The sequence below is a fragment of the Oryzias latipes genome, chromosome 20, assembly GCF_053564925.1.
Source record: "Oryzias latipes strain Hd-rR chromosome 20, Olatipes_Hd-rR_3.1".
In the NCBI taxonomy this organism is placed as follows: Eukaryota; Metazoa; Chordata; class Actinopteri; order Beloniformes; family Adrianichthyidae; genus Oryzias; species Oryzias latipes.
Window position 1 is genome coordinate 16,888,082 of NC_136256.1, and position 24,400 is coordinate 16,912,481.

General features: G+C 36.9%; 1 long non-coding RNA gene across 2 annotated transcripts in view; it reads left to right on the plus strand.

Annotated features, from left to right (window-relative positions):
- The window catches only part of LOC110017254 (uncharacterized), a 128,476-nt gene that overhangs the window by 11,106 nt on the left and 92,970 nt on the right, over positions 1 to 24,400 (plus strand). Inside the window, exons 3-4 of one of the 2 annotated variants that reach the window (XR_002872412.2) lie at positions 1,766 to 1,878; positions 8,630 to 8,764. This is a non-coding gene — a long non-coding RNA (uncharacterized LOC110017254). Of the gene's footprint in view, positions 1 to 1,765; positions 1,879 to 8,629; positions 8,765 to 24,400 lie in introns of those variants that run through there. The other variant, XR_013652042.1, reaches the window with a different exon arrangement.

Below are 24,400 nucleotides of genomic sequence, written 5' to 3' on the forward strand. Positions count from 1 at the left end.
AATGTGCCTAACAACAGTAGACCACAATTAAAGCTAATTTTCACTTTTTAAACATGCTTATCATTTTCCACACATAATAATTATATGACCCTCTGGCCTGGGGGGTTTGGTACGACAACAAAGTGTTTTAAAGACATATTGTAAAAGTCCTTGCAAATTGGAAATTGTCTAAATGCTGGGACAGTAAGTTCAGGATTGAAAGAAGTGAGAGAAATGTCTTTGAACTAGTTTTTGCTTGCAGAAAATTTAGCTTCAAGGCTTAAGATATGTTTTGAAGTTTTCTCACAGCAATGAGAATTAAGGAAATATGCCAAATGATTCAATACAAGTAACTAATAAAATCCACAAATATGCTTTATACATGACATAATTTATTTTAATTATATAACTTTTTTTTTCTTTTCTAACCACTGCTAACAAATACTCCTTATTTACATTGGGGGTTCGTCATATTGGGTTATTCAACTGTTAATTGTTTAATACATTAAGGCTAAATTAGGTACATGTAAAGATCTTTTTCTTTCCTTGGAGCCATTCTTTGGAAGTGCATGTCTTTTGATTTTGGACATGTGCAGGCTAGCTGAATATTTGGAATGAATGTAGTTCAGGAAACATTTTACCAGCCTTTTCTCAAACTGCTTCCTTTAGCCTGCGTACATTCAATGCACCCTACAAAGTCTCACTTGAAATTGAAGAACCATAATCCAGACAAGCTCCACTAATGCTCCTCTGTTATGGGCCAATTTACTTGATTGGGAAGAAGTAACAGAGATTACATGTTAGCTGAAATCCTGCTGTCAGATAAAGGACGATTCACAGCTCTTGAGATAAACACCTCTTTCATCAGGCATCAGATAATCTGTAATTTTACTGAACTAGTTCCGTGTTCCCCTTAGTTATCACTTCATGAAATATATAATACATAGATTAACACAAGCATGTGTTACAGGTTGAATGTCAGCTGTATTTGAATTCCCAATGGGAATGAATGGCGAACACACCTGACTTGTTTTTTTTATCTTTTTTAATCAGTGCTTTGTTTTTACCATTTGGCTTCTGGAAATTGAAAAAAAAAATTGTTAAGAGGACCCTATTCCCCACCTTTCCTCCACACACATGTTTATGCTTGAAAAACTCAGATGTCTTCTCATGTTAAAACAAAGAATTTACCTGTCCATCATCCAACCAACGGTGTTCTGGGTGGGGCAGTCTTTTGAAGTGAACTTGTCATGGAAAATCTGCATCACCAAGGTTCAGAACAGTCATATACGGAAGATTAATTGTTTGCGGTGTACCACTTCAAACGTCTCATTCTTGACACGCATTATTAGATGAGATTTTGGAAGACCCATTTTTCTCAGTATTGAAGCACACCTGCATATGCTCACGTTGACTAAAAATGACAAACGCATTATGCTCACATCCCAGGTAGAAATAAAAAAAAAAAAACATGCCAAATGTCAAATTCTTGAATGCAGAGCTCACAGTTGTTGGCGATTGGGTCCTTTTATGGATGAAATCAAACGCATTTTGCATTTTGTATTAAAGAAATGCAAACATGCAAAAGTAATTCAGTAAGATTCACTTACCTCTCCTCCAAACATACATGGAGTACACAGGACACAAAACAAACTGCAGTAACACAACGTTTAGTGTTTTTTTTTTCTTTTCTTCTCTGTTATCTCCAGCTTCCTTTTTGCCCCTTTGGTTAAACATTCTCTTGGCATGCATGATCTCATTTAACTTTGATTTCCTTTTTTTCCAGGACGGCATCCTCGATGGTTCCAATTTCCAGCCTATTCCTCAATTTTCAACCTCGGTGACAAACAACATAGACTGGAATGACTGTTTACCTAAAGAAAAGGGGGTGAGGAACTGGTAAGTGAAGATTTTTAAAAGCTGAAAGAAAGAAGAAGAAGAAGAGAAAAAAGTTTGTAGCCAGACTTGTCTGCAGTGAGAGCAGGAAGCTTAGTGGTACTGTTTTGAATGTGCCTTTGCTGTAGCGCTACATATGTACAACCGAGTCATACATACATGTTTAATTTTTACTTAAAGGCATCAAAATAGATAAAATATTACATTTTTTCTCAGATTAATATCTGAAAACCTAAACATGATAACAATTGATTCATTTTTTAGATTTTGCAGTAAATAACTTGATTTTTAACATGGGATTTGTACCTTTAAAGTGTCAAAATACTGACTTAATAGAGTCAGTAAACAATAACAAAATACTATTTTCAAATAAATTACATGCATATTTTGTAATGCAAACAGGGATTGTACTTCTTATTATAGTCACTTATTATGTGATTAACCTTTCAGTTTGAAGATTATGTCCACCACAAAAGGCTTCTTTTTCGTTATTGAAAAGATTTCCTCATTGTGGTGCTCTAAACGGTTTGTGTAATCCCTATAACCTATAGCACCCAGCTACAGGATTCAGAAAAATCTGTTTTCAGCACATTCTGAGTAGGAGCAAACCAATGAATTCACTTCTCTGCTCCCCAACTCTGTCATAAAAGAGAGCACCCCATTTCCATATCAATCGGATTAGTTCCAAGACCAGGGAAGTAGGAGTAATGTAAGTAACCGTACAAATTTAAATATAGGACATCAAAAACATTGTTAAGCATTCATTTATTTTTGAATCAACCCCAGTGCTCTGTTCTTCAGTGTGAAGATGAAATGAAAATCTATCTCCTTCATTTTATTTCCACTTTATTTTAAAAAGAAGCTGATCCATTTAGTATTTTAAACCATTCCCATGTGTCACAGCATATAGATGCAGTATATGCTGAAACTTGTTACTTATATGTAACATATATGCTTAAACAATATATAGCGCGTCATTTAACAAAGGCTGTTGCCCTATTCTTGATCATTTTCTTTTAACTTATATATATTTTTAAATTAATATAGGGGATTTGATGTCTTCTTAGGTCAGTGCTCTTTAACCTGAGGCTTTGGAGTTGTGGTTCCTTTATCCCTCCATTGTGACTCCTTAACTTTAAAGAAAAGTGCTAATAATTTAAATCAATAATGGGTTTATAGTTTTGTTTAATTTGTTTTATTTAATCAAGTTTATTTATTTATTTTGAATATTTCTGAAAACTGATCAAAATGATGGCAAAAGCATTAATCTATTGTTATTAGAATACATTTGTAGCCCATAGTGTTATCTTCTACTGCCAAACAGTGTCTGGTTCCTGTTCAGAGACAAAGTATACAAAAACATTTACATGTACAGATTTAAAAAAAATGATTTCTACACTAAGGCTGTTCATATTTAATGATGAAAAGCAAAAAGGATGACGATGCACCAAAGTCACAATGATTAAAAAAAGCATTTTTTGTTGCTTTTTTTTTTCCATTTTTATATATTGCACACATTTAAAAGCTATATTTTATAAATAAATTGTTTAAACATACATAAAGTGTTTTTTTCTAAATGTTAAAGTTGGACTTTTTGTTTCTCGCTGGAGTTTGGTCAGTATAGGAAACTGAACCAAATGGCTCTTTTAAGGTTAAGGTTGTTAAAGGTATCAGACTCCTGTCTTAGCTGATCACTGCAGCTTAAAATTGCTTTTTGAAACAGATATTTATTTTACACACCTCTAGACAGTTCAATTTTTAGATAAAGAATAAATCTATTTGAGTCTTGTTAGTATTTGTCGATTAAAACTGCAGGCTTGATTTTCTGATATAAAAAAATAAAAGTTTCAACTTCAATTGCAGCAGTTGGATTTCAACAATGTTTTTTTTAATTGATCTCATACCAATAAAGTTATTTTAATGTCTTTGAATATTGTGTCTTTCTAAAAATGAAGAAGTTCCACTAATGGGAGGTAAACATGTAGAAGTTTGGCCCTGTTTTCCTAAAAAATACAAAGAAAAATCTGTTTTAAATAGGAGAGACTTGGAGGTCACTGTGTGTGAGCGAGTGCGACAGAGATTTTTCAGCTGTCTGTCTCTCGGTGACTGAACAAAGCAGGCAGGAACTCCCCGTCTGGATGCAGAGATGTTTAGATGGATGCCTGTCTTTGCTTCTTCAGCTCTTTATGACTTAGTATATCTCTGTAATTGAAAAACTCGCTAGACTGTGTTGTCTTGGGATTTGTCTCTTCGTGGTGCAGCTTCAAAACAGGAAAACCAATAGTGGGAATAGACCCCTGAATGTAATTAATTTTGCGGGGGCGGGGGGGGGCGGTATTATTGCAGGAGGAAGAATTCTAATCAGTTGCAGATTCCTTCCTGTTTGGTTAGCGTGACCGTGGCCAATTACAAGTGAACTCTGTGTTACAGTTTCACTTCCTGTGCTACCCAAAGAATGGACTGGCCGGCAAAACGGAGCCTGCTATTACGGGGGGAAATTGGGGCAGAAGAGTGCAGAGATAGAGGGGGAAAGACAAAACGAGACACATGACGAAGAGTCTGCGGGAAAGTAAACAGAAGAGGGGAAAGAGGGAAAAAAAAAGGGGAGGTTGAAATCTCCAGTCAGATCTAAGGTGCAAAGACGTAAAGGCTCACAGGCCCTTTATCCAGCTAATATAGAACACAACGAGTGGTTCCCAAAGGAAATGAAAGGATTTCAGACATGACTTTTCTTGCTGTTCTCAGGTGAACATTCAAACTGCAGGGAAACAGACTAAATTCAAACCCCAAATGCAATAACACAAAACTCAGTCACTGCAGCAATTTTATCTCAAAGAAGAAGTTGCCAGCTTTCCCCCTGAACCTCAAAACCAAACCAGACAACTGTTAAAAGCGTACCAGGTTTTCTTTTTAGTAAACTCTCTTTTTTTTTTTTTGTCCTTTTTTTCCAACTAAACATGAAAAAAATAATTTAATATCCTGCAATGCCTCCCTGGCAATAGTGCTTGCTTGTTAACCCATGTAGTGCGTTCGCTGAAGGCTTGCCAAGCCAATGTTTTACACTGTGTTACACTATCGTGCTCAAATGTCATTCATGGTCTTTTCACAGGCTTTTTGCTCGGATGCACAACTTCATTTTGGTGAATGTTCACTGACTTCCACATCAGCGAGTCTAGAACCATGAGATTTTATTGGAAAACCACAGACACCAGCAGCCCCACAGAGACTTCCAGAAAAGATCCCTAACAAGTTGAATTGCCAAAATGCTTTCCTGTGCTTGATCCAAGGCCTCAGTTTGGTCCACTTTTACTCTGGTTTGCTCCTCTTGAAAAGTATATTCCAGTGATTTTCCATGCGTTTTCCCCCTCCTGATCCTTTCCCACACTTCACACATGAAATCACTGATGTGAAATTACAGTGGAGGTGCATCCTGGGAGCATGTAGTGAGAAAAATAATAGAGAAACATAATTTATTATATTAGGACGGAGTTTTAGGGCCAGTTTACAAACAGATTTTTGGTTTTTAAATTACGACTTTTAAGTCGTAATTTTACGAGAAAAAATGTCATAACTTAAATTACGACATCTTAAGTCGTAAATTTATGAGAAAAAAAATCTCGTAAATTTACAAGAAATAAAATCATAGATTAACAAGGAAAAAACTCCAACGTTGTCTGTTTATCTGAGCCTAGCTTGAAGATGAAAGATGTGGAGCATTTTGTGAAGCTTTATTTCCGAATAGGCTTCAGAAACAAAGAAATTCTGAACCTTTTGACGACTCAAAATCAAATAATTGTTTGTGTTGCTGGCTTTCCGGGGTTCGGTGTCGGTAAAGTGGAGTTTCATATGTAAAATAAGGAGCTCAGGGACATGTTTGGGTGTAAAGGACCGCTGCTTTATTTTCTTTTTCATTCACATACCCAGAAGTCAATTTGTCTCATTACGTCATGAACCTGTCATGCGCAGAACACCGATGTGTAAACAGTTAAATACGCCCTCTCCTCAAGATGAAATGTCCCGTTTCAACATAAAACAAGAAAGATTAATGAAAATAGTCTGTTATATTAACCTTGCCACTTTAGGGCAGTGGCTAGACTCTGCTTGGAGCTGGTCTAGAATGGAGATGTAAGGCTCCTCCTTCCCTCCACTAGCTTGGGTGTACACCTTGGGCAAGTGTCAGCACACCCTGAGCCTCCCTAGTCAGGGTACGACATTGGCAGTTCTGGCTATCAACTCGGTACCAGTTCCGGCAGTCGGCAGTGATGTCTACGTCAACTCAGCAACATCTCTGGCAACAAGCAACAGAAGAGTTATGCAGTCGGCTCAACTATGTTGTGCCACTGGGCAACATAATCTTCTGCCAAGGGACACTATTGTGCACCGTTTAGTGTCGTCATCATAGGTGCAGCCTCACTTTAATCATGGAAGTAAATTCAAATTTGACAAATCATATTACCGCATTCGGGGTAGCCGATGCGCCACAGGACACGGCCGTGGTGAACAAGAAACGAAATCCGTGCAAATCACTGAAAGGAGCACCGATCTCAAAAGAAAGCCTTGAATGGAATTTGAACTTTGTCTTTTTATGCTTTAAAGTGTTTTACCCGCTATCGGGTCTTAGGCGTATTATTATTATTATTATGGAACGTTGAAACGCCAGAAAGTGCTCCTCCTCAGATGGAAGCGTCACACAGACTTAGAGAACTTTTTTAACGTTGTCAATAAACATTGAGCTCACCTGTTCAATTGAGTTTAGTTGGTCTGCTCTGCTGCTGCGTGGCATTCACTTGCTGCTTTGTATCCTCACTTTAACTTTACAAGTTTTTTTCTTGTAAATTTACGACTTTAAATCTCGTAATTTTACTTTTTTTTGGTGGCCCTAAAACTCTGTCGTATTATATAGTCAAAAGTGATGTTAGTTGCATAAATAAAACAGAATGCATTTTCCTTTTGTAGTAGGGGTGCAACAATTCAATTTCACAACAATTCAATTCATATCATTTGTGGTTGCTGATCCAATTCAAAATAGATATTAGTTCACTTCAACAATCCGATTCGATTCAATTCACTGACCTTAAATCTAAAACATCAACCTGTGTGACTCAGAGATAAATACCTGGATACTGAACAGGGCAGGTGAAGTTTTCCAGATTCCTTGTTTTTCTTGCAAGATAATCAAATGCAACTTAAATATGTGTAGAAACAAACAAATAAACAAGAATGAATGTCAATTCCATTCACATTTTAGTTTCAGAAAGTTCAGCCCACTGTCAAAATTATACAAACCTACTGAACCTTAATCCAAATGGTATTTTGCAAGATCGATTATAATATATTTATCTAATTGTTAAAATGATTTAAATGATGAAATAGGTCAACTTGCCTCAGATTGATCTGGTTGGATTGTAGGAATATACATAGATTCATTTATTAATTGTTATACCCCTATTTTTTTCTTCAAGGTGCTTGATAAACACTCAACAAAAGTAGCACCATAGCTTAACATTTCAATACATATTTGGAAGCACACAAACATAGAAACAGCGATCTGCTTAAACTTTCTGATGTAGTAAATTTCAAGAAATCAATTTTTCAGTCAATTAATGAAATAACTTTTAATACAGTTTGCCGACACTGTTGAACCACCTATAAAGGGGAAAAAGGGGTTAAGTTAAGCAAAGTCCTGAAGTAAACTAAAAAGAAAAAATACATTGAGGTGACATTTGCCTGGAAAGCTTACATTGCACTTGGAAATACGAACGCACACACTGTGAAGAACATGAGGAATGGGAGAAGGTCCATCTTATTTGAGTGAACTGGAGGGTCCAAGTCACTAAACTAATCCTAGTTCCACAGGATCCCACTTTCAACCAAGTCTTTTGTTGCAGCTGCCTGGGATCATTTCACAAACACAAGGTATTCTTGGAAGAATTGATTCTGTTAGATAGTACATTGATCACGCACGTAGCCTGCGGACAGAAGATGGCTTTACAAGCAATAAGATGGGAGACAATTATATTATTTTAGTGAAATAAGACAGAGTACAAGCAGCAAGTGCCAATAGCCCATGCAGGCAGGGGAGGGGTGGCACAGACGGCCCCCTCTGCAGCTGCCTTGTTGTGTTTGTGCTCCATCCTCAAGTGGCACGATAATCCACTAAACTTTCCTCCACCCGCTTCTCTCAATGCAATCTGGATGCGAAAGCTCACCAGTGATTGCATTCATTTGTAAAAGCATCCAAGCCAAAATTGAACCCCAAGGCTGATAAACTATAAAGATGCTGATCAGATCGCAGCTAAGGAGTCCACACTTGAGGGCAAGAGGTGTCGGAGCTGGAGCCAAAAGAGCAATGACTCTGTATACCTCACTCTGAGCCAGAGGACCGCCCCGGAATACAAACTAGAAGAGAGCTAACACATAAAAATGACAACAAACCTCAGCACCATTTTTCATCTGGCTGCGTTTTTCCGTGTTATCAGTTCAGCAGATTATCAGTTTTCAGATGCAGTTTTTATGGACTCTCTTGGCTAAATGTAGTGCATTTATTGCTTAAGCTTTGAAAATTTGTTTTATTGATGAGCTTGGTGTGAATTTCATAATGCATCACATGAAAAGTAGAAGCCTAAAAGAGATACTCTTAAGGAAAGTGTTTCCAGTCTTTCAATGTAAGATTATAACTTATTTATCAGATGAAAATAATACATAACTCTGCTCCTCAAGTCTAATATATCCCCCTTTATTCTCTGTTCCACAGCGCTGTTTATTCTCACCTCACCAAAAGAGTTACTGCAAGTTATTATTTTTTTTTTCCAGCTTTACGGTTATCTCTCACAGCTATTGCACTGTCATCACTTTAAACACATATCAACCTCTGCTAAAGCACAAAGATAGAAGACAGACAGTTGGAGAAAAGAAAAGAAAGAAGAAGAAAAAAAAGGAAGATCTGAGGATGTTTTTTCCTCTCCATCCTTGTGGCCCCAGTGCGTGAAATGTCAAAGAGCAGTCAGTGGGAGAGACTGATTCCAGGAGGCGATGTGAATGGGACGATTGAAGACTTGCTTTGATTGACAGCTCTTCCTCTCTTGCTTTGCCCTGAGGGTGATTGACAATGTGGTTCATCTCACATTTTGTGACTGAGCTAATCCAGTAAATTCCTACCAGACGCAGCTCAACTCAGCAGAGACCTGCCGCTCCTTTCCCAGGTGGAGTTTTTCATTTTATCTCCTTTTCCCCCAAATAAACATGTTTTTCCATCTGTGGCTGTGAAAACAAACCAGGGAGGGAGCAAGGTGTCGTAGGGGTCTATAATTAAGTATAAGCACATAATTAAGTGAGTATAGAAAATGTGAATTTTTCGATGAATTAAAATGTAGACTAATGACATGTGGGAATTATCCTGCTGTTGTGTTAGTGATTAATATTGTCGTAGGTTACCGATTTCAATATAATGCCAGTTGGAAATGGAATCACCTTTCTGGAACATTTGATCTCTTGCCAAGTTAGGTAATTAATTGACTCAACAAGCACTGACACACAACTATCTTGCACACCGTCCCTCATGCCCACAAGGTGTGCCGCTTATTCTCCCAACCTTGTACCTGTGTTTTGATGTGCACCGGTTCCCATAACCTGCTTCTGCTGTAGTGCAGCTGGTCTTTAGAAAGAAAACAGAAACATAAGAACACTCCAATAAGGGAAAGAACAAACTTACAGGACCCCCCCCCCCCCTTTTTTTTTAAGGTTGTGTAAGCGGTCGGTGACACACAGTATTGCTGCTGCCCAATAAGGATAGAAGCCCACAAAATGTTTGACGCCTCCATTAATCATCATTCCTAAATGATTGTTCTGTGAGGGGATTCATTTAATTATGATTAATTGCAGAGTGTGGCCAATCAAGCGATGAACTACTGCCTAATTTTTTTTTTTTTGCAAAAGCTTGGTGTTCACTTTAAGTCAAAGTAGCATAACCCAGACTAGTTACAGTGTCAAGAAAAGTTAAAGTGCACGAGTGAGTGAAAGACCCAATGTCCCAAGAAAAAACAGCAGGTTTTTCTCCATCCATCTATCCATCCATTTTCTCAACCCTCTATATCCCTTTTGGGGTCACAGAGATGCCGGATCCCGTCTTGGCTATTGTTGAGCGAAGGCGGGGTCAGCAGTCTGTCGCAGGCCTCCCTCCTCCCTAACTACTAAAAATCGATATAGTACAGGGCTATCTAGTGTCCAATTTAGAAGCAAATTGGACATCATGCTCACTACTTTTTTTTAAAACTGCTAATATGACATCACCGATTTTCAGAAGTAAAAACTTAAAAAATATGAAGATTTTACAAAGGCTGTGCCTACATTCACTTTGTTCTGATGGTAAAAACTTGGATGGTTTATATAAAAGTTGAACTTTTTTCACAAAAAATGTTTCAACTTAATGCATTGTGGTTTATATTCACTAATCTTGTGAGCATCAATGCTCTCACTGTGTTGTCTTGCAGAAACTTCTGGGAAATTTCTAGAGCACTTAATCTAGGAATCATAGATTTGGACAGCTTTACCATATAGTGCATTGTGGGAAGTGAAGGAATTCAAACACAACCTATCTATAAGGTCTGAGATGAAAAATGTCCCATTGAGCTGCCACATCTCAATTCATTCAACGGTGAACACATACCAGAACAAAAACATTGTTTTTCAAAATAAAAGACTAACTTTTTTTAAATGTATTAATTTCTTTTTACTTGATGGTGTAAAATAGTAACGTCTTCTGGTTTTTAGATTGTTACCGTCAAAGGAATTTCTGTGGATTCACCAATATTTTGTCTTTACAAAGTTGACTTGTGTTATGTATTTCCATAAAGCTCAAAAACAAAGTTCCTGTGTGTTCAGGTGTCTAAGTATGATGAAAGTGTGTGAAACAAGTTATGACAAAGGGAGACAACGACTCACAGAGAAGAACTATGAATAACTTGTATGATCATCAGAACTTGCAAGAGGACGTTGCATACTCTTGATGGTATGTCTTTGAAGTCAGGTAAAGTGGGGCAGATGTTGTCTGACCCACCTCACCGCGTTGTAGTAGTTGCTTAATAAAAATCAATTTTTAAACCTTTATTTAAACTCAAACACAGCACTTATACTTGAGCTTGAATTGCATTAAAACATACCTTGTCATTTGACTCTTGCTTTAGAGCCGATACTCATTAGAGGCAAATATTTTGTTCACATTTACAAATGAGCCCTTATAATTGCACGATTTTATGCACAATTCAAATTCAAATAATTCCTTCTTGACACAGCCAAGACATCTGTCACACGGCTCTTCATTTTTCTCTTGAATAATTAAAAAAAGAAATAGAGAAACATACTAATGAGAGAACCTTACTTGAGGGCTTTGCCGCTCCACTGACTGTCATATTAATGTATTCCTGTGTGAATTAAACGCATCACCAAACACCTAAGTTCCCAATGTGTTTTCCACTGAAGAGAAGGGCTGGACACTGTTTTTTTTTTCTTCTTTTTGCTTTGCCCTCTGCAGAAATGAAGGTCATGCTTCATTTTTACACCTCTTGTGATTACTTGTTAATAGTCACATTGCAAAGGTCTTTCCTTCAAATTGACAAAAAAAAGAAAACACTTGGAAAGTAGGTTTTAATGGGAATGACATTGCTTCGGTCAATGATTAAGTCATTAAGAAATCTTAAAATGATATGTAGATTTATTCCCTGCTGTTTCCCTCTGTTCTTGGTTGACATGTGTACACACCCCTTTACTGTTATCTATAAGTAAATACTATTGGAAGAGAAAATAAGTGTCTTGAACAAAGTCTTAAAATCCTTCTGCTTATTGTCATTATTTTCTCTTTTCTGCCTGGAGCTCTGGTTCAGCCTGTGATGTCTAACATTTCTACACCTCCTTACACCTTTCTTTGTTCCTGCTTCCTTCCATTTATCGCTTCATTCCAGTCCTACCCTACACTCAGCTTAGACTGGCAGTCTTCAGTGCATCTTTCTCAGACTGTCTGACAGCTTGAACTGGCTCATTAAGGTAAATTGGGGGTGTAAGACATAACTGCACACAGAGTTATTTTAAAGTCTGCTTTGTAGCTGAGCAAACATGTCAGCTCATGCTTCGTATAATGGCATGTCCAGGGTGGAGGAAATATGACAGATTTAATAATCGTAATAGAGCAAATGGTGCTTAAGTGCTAAAGAGGTCAGGTCTTTGCCATTGTGCTAAAAGAGTTCAGAGATAAGTAAAATTGAAAGCTGGAGTGGAAAAGTGGAAAATCAGGCTTTCAAGAGTGTGACACAGGCGCCAAACGAAGGCACAGAAAGTACAAAGCAACAAAGCATGCAGTTAAGGTTAGACTGAAATGTTAGTTTGAATACTTTGAATAAATTTGCCCATAGCTGTTAGACAGCAAAGCCGGCAATATGTGATTGATCACGTCCCACAGGGGCGACAGCCAGCATGACATTTATACACAACAAACGGGCTTGGCTACACTAAAATAAGCTCACACAACCTATGCAGATAGCGCAGTCTTTCATTTTAACATGTGCATGCTAAACCTGGCTGATAAACGATTTGCCTAGCAGCACTTCCGTCCATATTTTATCACGGCAGACAATGCTCAGTGGCGTTGCCAGGGTTGGTGTATATCCAGTGTTCAGGCAAAAAAAAAAATCTCTTCAACCTCTCAACAGCTTGGCTCCCATAATTAACTTCCACAGGACTGACGGGAATGTAAGTCAGAGGAAAACGAATAAATATATAAAACAATTGCAAATACTCTGAGGAAAAATTGTTGAAGATGTTGCGAAAAGAAAGTGAAATTTAAATTGATGGACAGAAGTTTTTGGTCGTAATGCTTGAAGCGTATTCCTTTGCTTTCATGCAGAAGGCTCATGTTGAGGGCAGAAACGGCTGAAAGGATTAATGAACATTCACACTTAAAGCTCTGCAGTTGCTAAACACATCAAAAACCTCTAAGCTGTGGCACACGTAGCACATTTTAAGCCAGCATTCTGCATACAGCAATGTTGCCAAAAAAAATACGAGCAGGGTAGAGTTAATGCATGTATCCAGAGGCAAGAGGCTGCTAAATCTGGAGCCCCAGTAATTTTTTTTTCATGTCTCAGAGTTTTTAAATTTGAATTTGTCAGGTGAAGTAAACAGATGTTTTAGTCACAGCCTAAAGTACCTTTTTAGTAAACAGACATGTTTGTTGACTATATCACAGGTTTATTTAAGACCTATTTTTAAAAAAAGTATCAAATTATACCTGTTTGCTCTGCATGTTTACACCTACAAATATAGTCTAACTGTCAAAAAAGCATCATTTAATATTTAAAAAAGTCCTTCTATACACTTATAACGTGTTAAAATATCCAATATTATAGATATACTATTTTTTTAAATTAAAAATGTACTTCTTAAATGATCGTATAAGCCTCAGAGTTTTTATATATATATTTTTTGCAGACTGAAATACCCAGACATCAGATTTCTCTGCTCTTCCTCAATGTAATATCATCCAGACAGGCGCTCAGGCCCCAGGTGATGTCTAGACTATCTTTGATTGGACGGATCCTGCATGTGCTTTGTGTTAGGAGGGATCATTAATAGACGAGCATGACCTCTGACCATCCCTTTAAATCATTAGCTGGTAAACTGATGGTTTTGATTTAGTGCCCTCATAGGAGATCTTGAAGAGGAAGATGTGTTTTATTTTATTTTTAGGATACGATGACACCGACTTTATTTTTTTTTAATGTAGTTACCTATTAAACAGTTTAAACTGGAATGGTGCAGAAATTATCTACTTATTTATACATAAAAACTACATAAAATAAAAGGGATATGGTGGAAATGATTCAATTGTGGGCAATAAAATATGATATATTTTAATATAAAGGAAAAAAAATGGATAAAAAAAAATCTTAAAAAAATACTTACGAGTGACAAGGTTCATTCGAATTGGTCCATTTTGTGTATACTATTTAAAAATTAGATAGGAGGGAGGCTCCCATGCAGTAACCTACCACTTAAATCTGGCTGCGGGGCACAAAGTCCATTTGTCACGTCTCGCTTTTGTTATCGCACTTCACTTTAGAGAGAACAAACAGCAAATCGCACAAAAGATTTCCAGAGAAAACCGCTGCCTCATCCACTGAGAGGTCTGCATTAGATATGATGGAGACAGGAGAGTCTGGCTCAGCACAGGGAGAGGAGTGAGGGAGGAGTGTGTGATTAAATGTGCGTGTGTGTGTGTTTGTCACTGTGACTGAGTTTGTGTCGGGTTTGTGGGTTGCAGCACGAGTGTGTACGTGGATATGTGTGTTGGGAGGACACACAGAGCTCTGCCGTAGCACTAGCTGCCTAAATCATGTGTACAAGCTGTTTCCAATAAACTGTTAAATTTGATAAAGAGGTCTGGTATGATATTACAAAGCCCACAGGGTGCTCGGACCTCTGCTATCATGAATACATTTTGCCTGATAATAACGCTGTGACTTCAATCGCTGCCAGAGGAAATGCTGCTGCCCTCCTGGAAATCAAGTTGCGTGGCAGGGTGACACCTGTATAAATGGACAGGTGATGAGATTATAATATATTTATGCTTTCTGGGGTTACTGTTAAGGGACTCCTACAAGTGAGCCTGAGTAACACAAGGGACTGCAGGGGGTGACTGGAAGTACTACGGGGCCAAATCCTCTCACCTCGCAGATCAGACCCTTTTATTATTGAGGGGGAAGCTGTACTGATATACAGCACCATAGGGTTGTAAGTCACTTAGATTATATAGAAGTATTCATGATGCACATAATCATTCGGAAGATTTACTGCTCAGGTGAAGCAAAATGAGAAGGGGGTCTATGGACAGCTTAAGTGAAATAAAAATCTCTTGGTCAAAACTGGACTATTTTGTAGAGTATTGTACTTTGTAATCAGGGCTGTTCCCAAATAGACTTGATTTCTTAGTTTGACTCAATGCTACTAAGTCTTGCCTTACTTGCTAAAATGAAATGTTAACATTTCTTGAAAATTGTTATCACATTACTACTATAAAGTAGTTATTTGGAACTTTTATGAACAGAACTACTGATTCTTACCTAAAAAAACCAACAACAGACACAGAAAAAGATACAAAAAACTGCACTGAAGAAAAACATTCATAATGCATTTAACCCTATTTGTATCATGTTTGATTCAGGCATTTCTAAGACTCTAATTACCATGATCAAAACTTTCCTTGGTCCATCTTTTCTGCCCTGTAGTGCATCATCACTCCACAAGAGGCAGTAGAAGGACGTTTCCTACTGGCTGCCTCCATGAAATTTAAAAACAGTAAAGTTTAGCCAATGATGCAACTTTATGGTGTGAAACATCAGTCTTTATGGTGATCATCAGTTCTTTATAATACACTACACTAAGCTAATAATATGTGGAACAAATTTAAGGTAGTGGATAAACAAGGTGCTTTTTTCTTAAACATACATTTTAGTATCTTAAACTAACATTATGTTGTGTTGTGAGCAAAAACGTACCAAATTATCCAATGTATTATAGTTGATGCTATCTATATGTCATAAAAAATTATATTGCTTTTTTTTTTAGTCAAAGGATTAAAAAAAACATTTAAAAAACAATTGTGTCAATTCTTTGGTAAAGCTTTACTGGGTTAAGGTATGTCACTTAAATTTAATAAATTAGTTTTTTAAGCTTATCTTCAAACAACTCTTGCTCACACAACTTTTTTTTTGCTACATTCATAGTCTGACATGCAATGAAATCTATTGTTCTAATGATTTTAGTGTTTGTTTTATCCTTGTGCTGTTAGGGATTTTTAAAAATGTGTAAAATTATTTAGTTTATGTAAAGTAAAAAAGAAAAACAAATCAATAAAGGTATTTTTTAAATATAACAAGTAGAGATGGCACAGTAATTCTTGGTTTTGACTTAAAGAAGTAACCATGTACTTAAATGATTAGTTCTATGATTGAACATATTGATAATTAGAAACGTTCACATTCACGTTCACGTCTTCCTATTCTTGAATCTGAGGTTTCATTTCGTCTTTGGCAGACCACTAGCAGTATCTCCCACTTCTCTGGGTTCCATTCAGAGTCTTAGAACCTAAGAAGGTATAAGTGATGAATGTTCAGTAATCGTACGAGTTCAGCGGTAAAAAGATTCAAATCAATGACAGTGAGAAATGGAAGAGAGCCCCCGGGGGAAATTTCAGGCAGTGAAGAAGTGCATCCAACCTGTCTAAATAACTGATCACACCTTAACTTGGTCACTTTCTCAGAATGTAGACTTTGATATTAGAATTATACCCTTGTTGTGCTTGAAAAGTAAAGGCACAATGCCCTGTTTTTTAGTGGAATGGGAGCAGGATTGTTATATTAAGAAGAGGGTAAACCCACAGCATGTTAACAATCTAGCTAATATGATAGCATAAAATATACCCATTACAAAGGTTATCTTGGTACGTACGTAAACCTCAGTCGATATATTTTGTTTTCCAGTTGTACCTTTAAGGCTTAGGGAATGCTTATTTAGCACAGCCTGTATCATTTGAAGACAATACAATGAGTTGGAATAGATGCACATGTCTCAACATGCAGTTTTTCCATCAAGTATTAAGAAAAAAAATCAAATACATTGAAATCAGAAATAGTTTTTTTTACTAATCTAAAAATGATCAAAACATATTTTTTTAACCTTTTGGCTACGGTTCAGAACTTCATTGGTTGTTATTCCTCAGCAAAATGAATGGTGTCTGACAATGGTGCATGCAAACCATAGCTAATGCAGTTCTATCATCCCATCAAGAGTTTTCATGCATTTCTTTGCCAACCAACCCTGCTGGAATCTCACCTGACTGTATGACTCATGAACACACGTGAGCAGATTGTGTTCTGTTAGAGACATTGTTTTCCAATGGATATTACAGAATATTAATGCCTTATTCAATGAATTTAAATTAATTGTTAAAAGTGTGTTTAGTGTATACTTTCATCAATATTCCATAACTACATAATAAAGAAAACTCCCTTGGATTCCGTTATGTAAATAATAAAGTATGCTTACCCTAAACAGCCTATGGGCAATAACTGAAGAACAAATTACAACTTTGGAGTATTAATGTAGAAATCCTTAAACACACGACTTACAAGACTAAATGAACAGAGGAAGATCTTTAATGATAATATGTGATGAATTTTTGGGTGGAGGTGAAAACACAGATTCTGTTGCAGCCTGAATATTGGAGATTGATCAATGTCTTTATTGAGTCAGGGAACACCAAAACCTCAAAGATTATGATTAAGGATTAAAAATGGTGCACCTCACACAACTTAATACTTGGAAAAATTAGGAACTGATATTTAAGGCCAAATCGCATTCAAAGTGTTGTGCTTATTTTTAAAGTTTAGAACGAGTCCTTTTTAGAACTTTGGGTTCTTTGTTAAGAAGCAATATGATTCTATGGTTTAAACCTTTATTTATACTTGTTTGTACTTTATTGCAGAAGTAAAGAATTATCTTATTCTAGTTCTAGAATGCTAAACTCTAATTCATAAAAATTAACCTAAAAAATACTTTTTCAATTGTTGATCTAACTTGCCAGTCATCTGTTGTTTTCTTCCATGCCTGATCAAAGATCTTTCATGAAATTTATATAAAACCTTCTTGACCAGGTTCATCTTAAATCCAATAAAAAAACAGCTGGGGCTGGCTGACTCAGTGGAAGCAGACCCTGTAAAAGGCTGACCTTAGCAAACAACAACAAATGAGCTGTCTGTGGACTTCCTCCGAAGTTAAGCTGTAGAAATACAGACTGGACATCTGCTCCTTGCTGCAGAATCATTGGCGCTTGGTATTGTTGACAGCATTACTTTGCAGGGAAAGAATGAGGGAGGAGAAACAAAGACAATATTAAAGAAAGTTGTGCATAAATTGAGAGAAAAAGTATGCATGACTAGAAGCTACAAACTACATTTGCATGCAAAAAACTGCTTTTATTCATACTTTTCACTGTAGTTTGATCTTTGTGTGACTGACCTTTACACATTAATTGGAGTTCTCAGCTTTATCCCTGTTCTTTAGTGGCGCCCATCAAGGTGCGAGGAATTACCGTTTTGGGTTCTCTTTCTCAATTGAGGCTATTTAAGGTTACATAGTTTTAATAGGAAAGTCAGTACAAACCTCACTTTTTCAGGTATAACAAATGGCTCGATTAAAATCTCAACACGACCCTTTTGACCTTTTGTTTTTCCCTCCTTTTTGTCTCTCAGGGGCTGTGAAGTAAATAGGAGCGGGACATCCTGCAGACAAATAAAACAAGGCTAAATATGTAGGCAAACTTTATTGAGAGTGGGAAAAAGACGGATGGGAAAAAAAAAAGGACGACGAGAGGAGGGGGCTGAGATATGAAGGAGGGATAGATGTGAGACCTGGAATGATGTGAGCCAGTAGATGGCAGGGTAAGAACAGTAATATGGCTACTGCCACTCTGTCTGCAGCCAAACGGCAGACATACCCACACATACATGTATCAACATCTACACACCTGTGTTGAAAAGACGATTGTAAGATCAGCAACCAAAAACTTCTCTTAAACATTTTCTATAGGTTCAATCAAACAGTCATGCAACCTGAATTTACAGACAGTCCAAAATCAGGTGGCATGATAATGTGAAATGTCTGACGGTGTAGTTTTCTTTGTAGAAACACACACAAAGTGTTTTGAAACACTTAATGGTAACTTTTCTTTAACTTTTGCATATTGCTGTTGTTTGTGGTAGTTTTTGCCTGATGGGACTGTCTGCAGACATTTACAGAAATCACAAATGGCACAAGAAGTGTGTTCTTGTTTCTTCCTGACATGTGAAATCAGAATATTTTCACAGTTATTCAGTTTTCTGACATTCCAATACTGGTAATGATGTCTCACATACCAGTTTATAATCCAAACAGGACAATATTCCAGCATGAGCTTAAATAATGTGATCCTATTGACTTTGAAAGGTAAAATACATTAAAGGTCTTGATGGAAGATGTCTGGCTTTAGTACAACATGACTAACAAAACAGTTTGAACCTTTGTTCATGAAAGACCTGGACTGTATCAGCATATAAATCATATAGTAGAGGACATTAAGGGTTTAATATTGTTTATCTTACGGGTAGCTTCATTTTAGCCGCACTCACTGATGCTCTTGGGAGGAAACCACATGCAGGACTTATTTCTATGAAGCACTATTAACTAATTAATATTTATGTCAAAATTCTCTCTTCAATGTTTGGTCCCATGCTGGTTTGTGGCCTCTATGACATGCTGTTCATTGTGTTATTTAATTTATTTATTTATTGATGAAAGCAAGGACTAGAGTTCTGCTTACTGCATCTTAATAATGTCCAAAATTTCTATGTAAATGCACAAAATTAGATCAGGGAAATGCAGAAGGCACCACAAGAGCTCAGAGGGAGTGAAATGGGGTTGTATATTTTAAGTTAAAAGGCAGGTTTGTGGAGTTTAGTGTGTTTTTTTCACAGCTGTTTTATATAAAATAACATTAATGGGTTGAAATTATTTGTCTTTCTTTAGAGGCAAAACATTTAAAAATGTATTTTTTCAGTCTATAAGTCTGTCTCATTCTAACTTTCTTATTTTGAGTTTTTATTTTTTCTATTTTTTTGCCAGTCTCAGCCAATAATACAGGATATCTTTATCCAGAAAGTCACTATCATGTTATGTGGCACACAGACATCCCCACTTGCCTTTTGGGCTATTCTGCCTACTAGTGAATTGTCAAAAGTGTCTCCTGACAATTTCCTGAATGTGATGTAATGGTTTGTTTATGATCATTTTCTGGAGAAGTTGTCCCATTTCCACTGACTGATGTTTATAGAAAAGTACACTGTTAAATTGGATGGTAAAATCCCTGGTGATTGTGTCCTTCAAAGAACATATCCAGCAGTAGCCCAGTAAATAAATCTCTCAGACTCCAATAAAGTATGTTGTTCATCCCTATGAATCATACGACACACTGGGGTTAATTTCTGACCAAACTGTGCTGGCTGCAGGCTCTAAATTTTTTTTAGAGAGAATTGGAGGAAAAATATAGGTTGGTTATTAACTGAATTACAGAAAATGCATTGTCAGTTCATCTAAAAAAAGAAAAACATTCAGATTAAAAAGCTACCGGTATATTGAATTTCTCTTATTCAAAATAGGTAAAGGTGTTTATTATTATTATTATTTTTTTACATTTCTTTGGCATTAAAGTCCCACTATGATCATCTTTTGGTCTATTTTAAAAGCATTCTTAATTCCCAACTTTATTTATGATTATGCCGTTTTATGCCGTTCTAGGATACATTTTCTGCAGAGCGGCAGTAGATACTTAGAAATTCTCCTTTGAGTTGTGGGCAGAGTAAGCCCGCTCTCATCTCCCGTCATCCATCTGTTTACATGCTCTCGTGCTAGCTTTACAGCCCAATACACCCCCAGCCTAACTTTACCGGTGCAGCAAAAATGGCGAGCAATATTGGAGCTATCCAGCCTTTATTCAATTGCATTTTTTTTCAGTCACAACAATTTGAATAAAGAAATGTGCAGAAATACAATTTTGATCTTAATTTTCTTGATATATATCCTCCTTCATCAGAAAAATGCTACAAGAACATGTTTAAAACACCAAAAACATCATTTTCATTTGAGTGGGTCTTTAAACGGCACACTTTATGCTTAATATGTAATTTATGGATTAATTTTCCTCTTAAATATAATGTAGCCTTATGAAAAAACAAAGCAATGCTGTTCTGTAAGTGGGGATTATCTGTTCTCATATCCACACCTGTAATGACCACACTGTGACAGTTTTCCATTTCCCTTACAGAGTCACACATCTATCTTTACTCTGAGTCACTACCAGTGTTAACCTAATATTATCCTCTTAAACCCAAACAGCGTTTTACTCCCCCTTCTTTTCACCTTGTCAGGTCACAAATAGCAGGCAAGTTGAGGCAAACCTCTATTTAATAGATGGTGAAAAGTTTGGGTGGCTCAACCCTTTCAAATTGAATAGAAGGCATCCCAAGGAGGCCTATCAAAAATGATTAAAAAGGGTGGAAGACAGCACGTGTGTGAAGTGTCAAGACGAGCCGGCACAGGCTAGTCGACCTGCTCCAAGAGCCAGGAAGCTTATTAGCATTTGAGCGCATAGCAACCTGCCTCGCCTGGAGCACTGATCTTAACACGGTCTGTCCAAAACTCTTCCGCGCTCTCCTTGTCTCTCTCCTCCTGCATGTGCAGAAAAAACATTTATGTCAAGTTGGAGGTTCACTTAAGTCAGGAATGTTTTTGTGTGTTAATGTCAAACTGAAGCTGCAGACTGACAGATTGTGTTTGTACACAACACCATGAGATGTTTAATTGTATCCAAATACTGTGTAGGAAATAGCAAAGGTCACACTACAGTTTTAGTCATCACTTTGTGGTATACTTTTGGCTTCAGTTTATTTTCATCCTGGCTCTAAAAAACAGTAGTTTTACACAATAAAGTATCATGAAACCAACGTTTAAAAGTTTTTTTTAATCACTGCAAACTCCTGGTTGTTGATTTTTTTTTACTTAAGTTACTCAGAGAAGGCAATATAAAACAAATCAATTAAACAATTTTATTTTCATAATTATTTTCATAATTATTTTTATTTTTAAACTTCTTGTGCAAAAATATAAAACGTATTCTCTTCTGACTTGGCTCAGTTTTACATATTTTCCTAGATTTAGGAAATACCGGACATTTGAGGTCATTCAAATCTTACTGGAAGTTAACACTTTTTAATTTAGCTAAATAAAAGTGTTTTATCTTAGTGAATATAATTTGCAATACATAGGCAACATTTTTTTTTAAATTTCCATTAATAAAAAACACAACTTAAAAGAAAAAAATGCAGATAAATACTTTAGTTAGTTTATGGGTATTTTTTCTTTCCGTTTTTCAATCCTGTTTTTTTTTTTTTTTTTTTTTTTTTTTTTTGGTCTTCAAACAGTTTAAAAGCAGTAATCAGTCACCTTGCCATGCCATGTTGCGATTTCGGGCATTTCATATGACTTTATTGACTCCGAGTTTTTATGCTCTTCTTCATCCTGACAGTATAAAGAATGGGCTGACGGCACTCTTTCAAGATTGGGGGCCATTTTGTGGCTTGTGCTGAACAATGTGACTAATGGGAAGCCTTGCAGGACTTTCAGTGGTATCACGCAGGAAAAAAAAAAGTGGAAAACTTTGAAATATTGTTAGAGATTGTCTTTTTTACACTTCCACTTTGGCATCAAGTGCTGCATTTTTTCAAAAGTGGATTTCCAGTTTGAAGCTGCCTGAAATTTGTGCTTTAGAAAGATTGTTTGAGTTTGCATATTCTGAGTTTCCTTTGTTCCTTGAAAATACTTTTATGGCTGAAGCGACCTTGGGAGAGGAGCCTAACCGTCTACCTTTTAGCTCCCAGCTCCCCACAAGCCCCCACAGAGCATCTTGATGTCTCAAATTAAAGATAAGGTCTGCCTTCGCTGTGTACAGGAGCCACCCTACCTTTGGCATGTGGTCGTTGCTAATTACTTTGAGCTGTTAAGGGAGACATATCTGGGGAGACTGACAGGAGGGAGAGACCTACAAACCCACTTTTTAAGAAGAATAAGATTTTTTTTTTCCTGCAATTGCTCCCGATGGCTTTATTTGACCTGTTGGATATGTATTGTTCTGTCTCTGATGAGTCTTCGGGTTCTACCTGTTGTTTTTTCTGTAGTAAGTGGAACTGTGAGGGAAATCCTTTAGTTCTACCAGGCTTGGTCGCAGCAGCAGCATCAGCAGCAGCAGCAGCTGTCTCATAAATTGCATTACACAAAGGGGAAAAAGTGTGACAACATTTGTAGTGTAGCTCTATGCATGTGTGTTTTCTGGGTCTCAAAACAAACGAGGAAGTTACTGATTAGTCTTGTCTGGAGACTTTTGCTCTGTTGTTTTTTTTTTAAGCACCTTTTTGAATTGTTTTCTAAATGGAAAAAAGCTAACTTTCTTGCAGAAGTGGTATTTGTCACACCGAAACAGTAAATTAGTTGATGTAAATCATCTTTGGCTGCAGCAACCCATGGCGATGGCGTCAGGGTTCTGGTTTAGCGTGCTAACTGCCTGGTAAACTGCTCCATTTAACTCCCTTCCGACTCCCACTGGCTCATTGCTAAATAAGGATATCAATTAGGCTAAAGCACTCTGCAAAGGCTCCCAAGTTAACCATCAGCCGAGGCATGAATGGATCTTTGGGGATATTGACTGCAGCGGCAATAGGTTTGTAAGTGGGCTGACCAAGGGGTAATTAAAGCAGCATTATCATGTTACAGCATTTATGCTTCTGAAGATTTATGCTGTCCATGCAAGCAAGGCTACACTGAGCAGGCACTGCAGCAACAAGAGAGACAGTCAATGGCAGAAAACTATTGAAAATAACAGTTAAACTGTCACTTAAGTTGAATGTCTTTTTTGGGAAATTATCACAATTTGCTGATTTGCTTGAGGCATGTTTCAGCCAACAGATGAGAATACTTCTATAATTTTTTTCCATTGGATCCACCTTCGTTTTAGATCTGTTCTGTAGATTTAAGATGCACTTTGGCACATATTTAATTCGTTAAAGCTACGTACTCACCAGGCATTTGATGCGGGTTCAAACAGGCATTCTTAAATGTGTGCTTTTAGCATATGGTGTTCACACTGGACTTTCACTACCCAATTCAAATACACAAAGACAAAGTTGGAAAAAGCATCCGTTTAAAAAAAAAAAAAAAAAAAAAAAAAAGGTAAAAGGTGTGGTACAAATCTTGCTCTAGTTTTTTCTTTTACAGTTCTACTTTTATACATGGACTTGGTGTCATAAAATTCCACCTGGGCATGAACTGCAATCAGTAATTTCTCCTCCATAATCAGTTTTCAAACGGTTGGCACTTCCGTAAATTCAAAGGACCCTACCCGTCCGTCACTACTAAATCCGAGTCACTGATTGGTCAAAGTTCAACTGGTTTAACTCAAAGGCTGAATGAAAGAAAGATTTAAAAAAATGTAGATGTGTACCTAAAACAAAATTCAACAAAAAGAAAAATCTACTAATACTCTGAGAACAACTAATGACTTTACAAGATATGAGAAAAAACATCAGCAGTAAGCATAGGGCTGCCCAGTGGAAGAGGTGGCCTTGATGTGTTTGCAATTAAAGCTTAATTGCTGTAAGATGAATGCCGTACGTTCAAAGGCTGCACGTTTTGTGCGTAGAGCCGGAAAATGTACTTCAGTTTTGCGAACGTGAGACTTTTGAACTCGAAAACCCGAAACAAGCATTTTCGGGTTTACATAAACTTGCCATTGAAAATGGGCGCTTGTACGTGTGTTTCCAGTGTGAACATAGCATAACTCTTTGAAATATGTCAGTATAACAGAGTTTTGAAGGTCACACACTGATTAACTGGT